This window comes from Lissotriton vulgaris, chromosome 6, assembly GCF_964263255.1.
Source record: "Lissotriton vulgaris chromosome 6, aLisVul1.2, whole genome shotgun sequence".
NCBI classification, from domain to species: domain Eukaryota; kingdom Metazoa; phylum Chordata; class Amphibia; order Caudata; family Salamandridae; genus Lissotriton; species Lissotriton vulgaris.
Window position 1 is genome coordinate 712,009,826 of NC_141694.1, and position 9,010 is coordinate 712,018,835.

The 9,010-nt window shown below is 45.7% G+C and overlaps 1 pseudogene; it reads left to right on the top strand.

Annotated features, from left to right (window-relative positions):
- Window positions 1-3,995: 3,995 nt before the first annotated feature.
- Window positions 3,996-6,618, top strand: LOC147707885 (uncharacterized; annotated as a pseudogene).
- The last annotated feature ends 2,392 nt before the right edge of the window (window positions 6,619-9,010 follow it).

Below are 9,010 nucleotides of genomic sequence, written 5' to 3' on the forward strand. Positions count from 1 at the left end.
TGAGTAGGATTTGGGTTTGTCATAGAGGCACGAGAAGTGCACCATTATGTGGATGTTCCCGATCCAGAGGCTCATTTGAAAGATTGCTTCTTACTGTTTCCGCAGTATGGTTATTTTGTTTTTAATGGCCTTAATGTGGATATATTTGTTTTTTAGGCCTCAGGCAAAGTTTTTGAAGCTATAATTGATCCAACTTTTTTGTGACCGATGTAATTGATATTACTTATGTTGCACACTACTCTGATATATACAATATTTAAAATAACAGGACAGTTTTTTAACGCTTATCACTCCACCAGTAAGACTGGACTAATTAAAACTACCAAGAAACGCTGAAAATTATAAAACACAAAGCATGGGTTGGACATTGCAAACATTTTTTTCTTAGCGTTTCCAAAGGTTCTGCACCACGATAGGCATAGTTTACTAGTATGTTCTACTGGTTTGTTTGAGCCCTCATCATGCACTTGAGACAGTACTGCTTATGTCATGTCTTGTAGGCATTTATTTGGCCCAAAGTACTCTAGGAACAAAACAATTGAACAACACTTCAGGTCCTCAATATCTTTTTGGCCTTCTGTAAAACTGCGGGGCATATTATCAAGATAGGGCCTTACATTATCGCCACTTTTATCGGCAGGAAACTGCCGATAAAGCGGCGATAATGGGCTTGATAATATGCTCTATGAATTCCAATCGAAGCCCCTGTTACATGTCTTCACATCTAACATGGGCTTCGATTAGAATTCCTAGAGCATATTATCAAGCCCATTATCGCCGCTTTATCAGCAGTTTCCTGCCGATAAAAGCGGCGATAATGTAAGGCCCTTTCTTGATAATATGCCCCTAAGTTTCCTGTCTTAGCTTTTTATTTGAAGTGACATCTGTGATGGAGGTTTGACTGGTCCTTCAAACGAAAATGTATTAAGCCCTATTAGCCTTGTCTAATGGTCATACATGCCTCCCATGCACAAGTAACTCCTTATTAAGCCATGAGATGCATGGCCTAATTTCTGCCCTTTTTCTGACTGAGGTTAGTCACAGCTGAACTCCCTGTAGAACATCCACCCGCTATAGGACAGTGTTCAGAAGCTACCGACAAATTTCCCAACTGAGATGAGAATCCAGAGATCCTGCATCTTATTTATAAAAACTTCTAGCTCTTTACCATATGCTAGTACCAGCTAGTGAGATTCATACTACCCCTAAACCTGGCAACACCCAGCTTTTAATTGAGCCCATTTGCTTGGAGTCCTCTCTCCTATGTTTTTAAAGGGCTTTCACTTTCAGAATCTTCCCCATATGCCCTGCCCCCAAGGAGGATCTGCTCTGATATGTCACAGCGCCTCCCTGACTGTGACAAGCTAGTCTTGGGTATTAGCGTTGGATCTGGTTCAGGCTCACTTTCTGTCCCAAGTCTCCCCTGAAATGCATTGGTTTTCTATAGCTCATGCTCAAATATGTTTTTACCCTTTTCGCCAGCCATCTGTATACTGATGACAGATTACAAACATAAGAGGAAAAATAGGTGATTTTAAAAATCCCTTAAATGGCAAGCATCATCCACAACGACTTTGTTGTTTTTGTAAAGTAGTTAAAATCTCCAAAATTCAATTAGTGCTTGTGGAGATTTTCCCGAATAGGGACTGTACAATAAATCCCAAAGTGCATCATACTTACCCCTTACCTCAAAAGGTCATAACTTCAGGACTTCTTCAAGTGTATTCAGAAAATCACAGGATGTAGAGAATCTACTTTTTTTTAAAACATGAGATATTTTAAATGGCCAATGTTAGACCTGCCATCTTTAGGGTGGTCTTCCCCCAACGTTTTGGCTGCTTACCTCCACTTTTTGATGTATCTTTTTGTTGGCCTTAGGACTCAGAACACTTTACTACTGCTGCCAGTGCTAAAGTGCATGTGCTTCTAAAATAAACATGGTGACACTGGTGTATACCTGATTGGCATATTTAGTTTAACTGTAAGTCTCTTGTAAAATGGTATATCATATACCCAGGGCCTGTAACCTAAATGCTACAAGTGGGCCTGCATCACTGGTTGTACCACCCACACAGTTAGCCTTTCAAACCTGTTTCAGGCCTGCCATGGCAAGGCCTGTTTTTGCAGTTTACTGCACTTTGATTTGGCATTTAAAACCAAGGACCCTTAAGGTATGCCCTAGGTAGCCCTATGGGCAAGGTGCTGTTTATGTACAAGGTAGGACATGCACTTTTAAGTTCTAAATGTTCATCTGCATTCTGATAGCCTTCCTGTGCAGAAAGAGTGAGTGGGAGCTGACACACATCTGAAAAGGCAATGAGCTGTGATGTTGGGTCCCTTGCTCGCTGTGCCACTGGATTCCAGCTAGCCTGGCTGAGATGGAGTAGTACCCTAAAACCAGTCCCTGGATGCTTGTTTCCGGTCCAGGGAGGACCTTGCCTGTCAGTTCATGCTGGACTATTCCCATGAGGTGCAGGGTCAAAACTGATTTGCATATGGCTGGATCCAAACTGGAGTGGCATACTGAGCAAAAGAACGATGCATTACACCCAGATCTGTGACTGGGGGAGAGTGGTTCAAAAGTTTCAGCGCTCCATCCATCATCTTGTTGTGTTTGCTAAGTACAAGGTAGGACATGTACATCTAAGTTCTACATGTTCATGTGCATTCTGGTGGCCTTCCTGGGCAGGAAGGGGGAGTGGGAGCTGACACCTACATCTGAATAGGCAACGTGCTTTGTCCAACACAAAGGAATGACTACCTTCCACAGATAGCCTGTCAAGGCAGAGCTTAGATGAAAGGGGACCTGAGCACTTCAAGCAGCTGTTTTGTAGTCACCCCCCACTTCAAAGGCACGATTTGGAATTAATGTACTGGGACTCTGACCCTACCAAGACAGTACACCTATGGATCTGTGAAGAACTCTACCAGGTGTAAGGACTGCTGTGTTACCAGGATTGCCACTCTGCTTGACTGAGTGTTCTAAGGAACTGCTTCATTGCTGTGCTGAACTGCCATGCTACCTGCAGATTCTTGCCCTGCTGAGGACAAGAACTGGACTATCAGTATGAAGCTTCAGCACAGAAAGTTTCATTTATCTAAATCAAAGCATATCGATTTTGCATTGGTTATTCAATACCAATGAGTCATTCCAATGGAAAAAATGAAAGATGATTCACATTCATTATAATAGCTTACACAATATAAATGAGACTCAATAATGTTCTAATATTTAGTTGCCACATATTAATTTCTTAATAATTGTGTATTTGCCGAAAATACTTCTTGTGAGTTTTCCTTTCAAAATGGTTTAAATTCTCATATGATTGTAAGGCATGTTAGACACACCGTATATGAATTTTATGTCAAGAACGGAGGCTCCTATTATGCCTTCTTTTCTTGCTTTATTCTCAATAGCAGCAAGATAAGTAACAACTACAAATACCCAGAAGGCACAGCAGAAGAACTACTGGCCAATGGGATTAGAGTAAACAAACAATGGACCAATCATAACTAGGGTAGTATATATGGCCAGCTCTGACCACACGTAGTCCTCTCTTTTCTTGCTGCTATGCAGTCAGATAAGTCGCATTTACTATTTACTCTATTGTATTTATTGTATTTTGCGCGTTTATTGCATTAATATTGTTTATTTATTGCTCGTTTGTTGCCATATTCGTTATTGTGCCTTAAGCGCGTTCGCGCTCGTTTTCAGCTGACGGACTTTTGTCCACATTGCTCCGGTCCCGTTTTCAGGCCTGCCCCCCCTCGCGCGCTGCAGCGTTTGGTTCTTACCGCTGCGCACGCTTCACGCTCCCTGCTCCTCACCGGCTGTTTTCCGACTGTGCCCTGTAGCTTCCTGCGGCTCGTTTGCCTCCCGCTTTCTGAACAACGCGGTGCCCGCCCCCAGGGGAGTGTCTCCCTGCCATTCCGGCCCGCTTACGCCCCCTTTGTTTTCCTGGCACTATTAACCCTTACCTCACTGTTTTCCTGTCATGGAAATTCCAAGTTCTCCGGAATTGGACAATGAGGAAAGCGAAGCTTTCAAAACAGACCTGAGTCAATTTATCAATAATTCTGTGGAGACTGCTGTCGAGGCTTCAATGACTCGTGTTTCCAAACACATGGAGAATTCCCTATTGAGCCTCATGACCAAAGCTTTGGCCCATTCTGCGGGGGATAGCAGAAAACGTAAACTGGTTCCTTACACTTCTCTTTCCAAAAATGTGTCACTGTTGGGTCGCGAGTCTTCCTCGCATTTGACTGAGGACGTGGTTCCTCCCCGGCCTCCTACCAAGGAGGGGATAAAGATTACTATGTCTAAAAGTAAAACTAAGACAAAAAATGTGGAGGTTCCTAAGAAACTGGTCATTAATACCATTCCTGACACAGATGATGACGATGATATGGGTGACACTGATGACTTAACAGATTTCTTTCAATTGGTTGATCCTCCTTCCCCCAAGAAAGCGAGATTGGATGCTTTTGCGTCTCAGCCTGTGTTGGATACAGAGGGCAATCCTATGTTTGATCCCTTTTCTATCAGACATCCTAATTCTACAGAGTGGTTTCCCACTCCTCGTGTGGGAGAGTACATCTCCTCCAAGCTACGTCTGCCTTTGGATAAGTCTGTTCGGGCAAAACTCAAATCTGAATGCCCCAAACCTTCCCTTCCCTGCCATGTTACCGTTACTCCTTCTATAGATCAGCCTCTCCTTACTTTCTTTTCGTAATATGGCAAAGATCCACGCAAGGGTGTGGATAAAGCTTGGTCCACTTGCCAGGACAAGCTATTAGACGTCGTGGGTCCTTTGGCCCGGGTTTTGGATATGGCCGAGACAGCCCACTTGGAAGGTTCGGACCTTAATCCTGAAGAAATTTCTTTGTGGCTCCAGAGGTCCTTTTGCCTTTTAGGTAATGCAAATGCAGCAATCATTCATGAGCGCCGTAAGGGCCTGTTAATCAAATTGGACCCGAAGTTGGCTAACTTGGCTTCTCAGGATCCAGGTGTCAAAGCTGACGGACTTTTGTTTGGTGATTCTCTGGTCAAGGATCTCAGCCGTTATGTGTCCACTTTTGCTTCCTTGGACAAGGCCCAATTTTCCATCAAAAAAGTGTTTGCCCCTCGGGTTTTTGGCAGGGCTGGCAGAGGCAAGAACCGCTCTTCCGGCCGCGGTTATCCGAACCAAGGTTCCAGAGGCGCAGCCAATTCCGGCTATCAGGAATTCAAGCCACAGTTTTACCCCCAACGAGGACGTGGCTTCCGGGGCCGAGGACAGAAAGGCTTCCGTTCCAACAACAACAACGTCAACAACCAAGGTGAGCCCTTCCCCTCCAATCGGAGGTCGTCTTGCTCTCTTTCTTCACAGGTGGCACACGCTCACAGCAGACCCCTGGGCCCTCAATTCTGTCCAAGGCTATCTCATAGAGTTTTACGCTCCACCTTCCCAGTCTATTTTTCCTCCTCCTTTGTTTTTTTCTGCAGCCGTCGCTCTGCTCGTCTCTCAGGAGATTCGAAATCTTCTTCAAAAACAAGCCATCCTTGTCGCTCCCTTCGACCCCTCAGGCTTCCTAAGCTCCCTCTTTTTGGTTCGCAAAAAGAACAAGAAAGTTCGCCCAGTCATCAATCTCAATTTGTTCAACCAGTTCGTGGTTTATCGCCACTTCAAGATGGAGACCATTCTCCATCTCAGAGATACTTTGCGCCAATCAGATTGGATGGTCAGACTCGATCTTCAAGATGCCTATCTCTCAATTCCTATTCACGAGTCTCACACAAAATATCTGCAATTTCAGTGGTCCGGTGTCACCTACCGGTTCTGTTCGCTTCCTTTCGGACTTTCTTCTGCTCCTTGGTGCTTCACCAAGGTGATGAAGCCTGTGGTATCCTACCTGCCCTCCCTAGGTATTCGTCTCATCATTTATCTGGACGATATCTTGATCATGCACTCAGACAAACAGACTCTTCTTTCCCATCTCGATGTTGCTCAGTCTCTCCTCCTCGATCTGGGTTTCCTCATCAATTCCGAGAAATCTATGTTAGTCCCTTCTCAGAGTGTGTAGTTTCTAGGCTTCCGAGTGGACTCTTCCACCGCATCTCTTTATCTTCCAAAATCCAAGGTTTCAGCCATTCGGTCAGAGTTATGTCAAATTCTTCGTCTTTCCGAAGTGTCTCTACGTTCTCTTGCAAGAGTCGTGGGCCTTCTGTCAGCCTCCATTCAAGCCATATTTCCCGGGCCTCTTCACTATCGAGCCCTGCAATGCTTAAAGATACGTCATCTTCGCCAAGGCTTGGCGTACTCAGATCTCATCCAGTTAGACCTAGAGTCCCGTCTCGAACTACAATGGTGGATAGACCATTTAGATGCGTGGAACGGGAGAACGATCTTCGCGACGGCCCCAGATCTTGTATTAGAATCAGATGCCAGTCTGTCGGGTTGGGGCGCCCGATGTGGTTCAATCTCGACTGGAGGTACATGGTCTCCAGAGGAGTCGTCATTGCACATCAACTGTTTAGAGATGCTGGCAGGCGCCTTTGCAATCCGCAGTCTGGCAAGAACAAAGCAAGTTGTTCTATTCTCCTTCGGATGGACAATGTTTCTGCGGTCCGCTACATAAACCATCTAGGTGGCACAAAGTCGAAACCTCTCGCAGAACTAGCAAAGAGTCTTTGGGAATTCTGTCTTCAGCACAAACTGTCTCTTTGAGCAGAATATCTTCCAGGCAGTCTCAATGCCATAGCAGATTGGCACTCTCTCTACCTTTGAGATTCAAGCGATTGGAAGCTTCTTCACTCTGTCTTTCTGTCTCTCTCCCAGAAATGGGGTCCCTTTTCTATCGATCTCTTTGCTTCCCGTCTCAATTCCCAACTTCCCGATTTCTTCAGCTGGAGACCAGATCCACTTGCTCTGGCAACGGATGCCTTTCTTCAGGACTGGCCCCTCCATCTCAACTATGCGTTTCCTCCGTTCCTGATGATCAACAGGGTTCTGGCCCAGGTACGTCACCAGTCGACATCCTTGGTTCTCCTGGCACCTTTCTGGCAGGCTCAAATCTGGTTCCCTTCACTCCTGGAACTGGCAGTGGACTTTCCAGTACTTCTTCCCTTCAGCGAAGACCTCCTGCTGGACCCTCAGGGTCTTCCCCACGCCATGATTCTAGACCGGTCTCTGGTTCTGTCAGCTTGGAAGATTTCCGGGCTTCCTCAACTGACGTCATCATTTCACAGGAGGCTTCACTCTTTATCAGCAGAGCTTGGGCCCCTGGTACATCCAGAGCCTACAAGTCCGCTTGGTCTTTATGGGCAAGCTGGTGTATGGAATGGTCTGTCGATCCCTTTTCAGCCCCTTTAAGCTTCGTGGTTGATTTCCTGGCTTCAGAGGCCAGTGTGGGTAAATCTTATCGCACTGTCAATTTGTACAGATCAGCTATCTCTTTGAACCATTGTCTCATCGACAATAAGCCAGTGGGTTCCCATCCTTTGGTGTGTCGTCTGCTTCATGGAGTTCGATTCTCAAAACCTCAGTTGGCTAAGTATTCCTTTTTATGGGATGTTAATTTGGTGTTCAAATTGTTTATCTCATGGCCTGACAATGATGCTCTCTCCCTTAAGATGCTTTCAGCCAAACTTGCCATGTTATTGTGTTTAATTTCAATCAAACGTGTCTCTGATGTCAAAGCTTTGATTTGTCTTCTAGACAATTTTCACCTTCTGGTGTTTTGTTTCAGGTTCACAGGCGTACTGTAGTTCCGTAGTTTGTGGGTGAGGTTCGGTGGTTCCGAACCCGTTCAATAAAGGTCGTCGGAAATAGACGATTTTGGTGTCAGCGGACCGCAAATCATGTGTGGTGTGTACGAGTGTTTTCGCATTAATCGATCAATGAGAACACTACGTATTTAGGGATTTCGTTTGAACCTTCGGGTTCCATTTTGTGTGTGGCAGCCATTTTGTGTGGTTGCCCTCACATAGGCAGATGACTACGGCCGAACGAGTCTTTGGGACACGTACACCTTAGCTGACTCCTGAATGACCTGGCCGAACTGACTTCCTTGCCCGAGGCTGACCTCGCTGACCAGTTCCTTGTTAAGCAGCTGGTCAGATAAAGATCAAAGAGCAGGACATGCTGAAGTTTATAGTACACTGCACCCACCTTTCTATCTTGCTTCCAATCTGTTTCTGCTCCTTCCTTTACGACATAATCACTGATTTGGGTTGAGATTTTATGATGGGTTTGTCCGGCCTGACTGAACAGGATATTGTAATGTGCTTGGTCATTTCTGGTGGGCTGGACAACGGAAAGTGGGATTGTCGTCATATGCTACTTTTGAAATGTCATGTTTCTATTGGTCAGTTTGTATGAAGCCAATGCTAATCTGGAATGTTCCCTGAGGCTTGATTTTTGGCATAAAAGACCATGCTCCGCTCATTGAATTTGTGCAGTCTCTAGCGAACCACCCGTGTTGTGCTTCGTAGATCTCTGTTCCTGGTTGCAGCCAATAAACTTTGGTCTTTGACGTCATCGAGAAGTGTCGTGTGTCTCTATTTGCCAAGGCAGGGGAACTCGAAGGCATTGGGCGTTTTCCCTGACGCCGCTGGGTTCTAAAACCTGGTCCTTCAGTTGGCGCCCAACGTAGGGCGACTTCAGCGGTACCGGTCCAAGCCCGAAGATCGTGGAGAGCTTTGTGTGAAAATTCTGGAGGAAGGCCAACCACTTCATCGACCCCTGTATGTCGTCGTGGTCCGAAAGTCTTTGCTGCGAGGTTCCCCGCCTTCCGACGGCTACGAAGGACTGCTGCCCTGACTGTCGCCATGTCTTGGAGCCTTAGACGTTTGTAGAGCGAGACGATTGACGGGTCTTCTGGTGACGCCATTGACATTTCAGTTAAGTATGAGTGGAGCGTCTCCCAGTCCTTAGTTTGTTTTTGGTATCCCTTTAGTGGATCGCTTTGATTTGGTACCTGCAGGCCCCAAAGCCAAGGGACTTGTGTATTCGCGAGACTATCGTTTTGA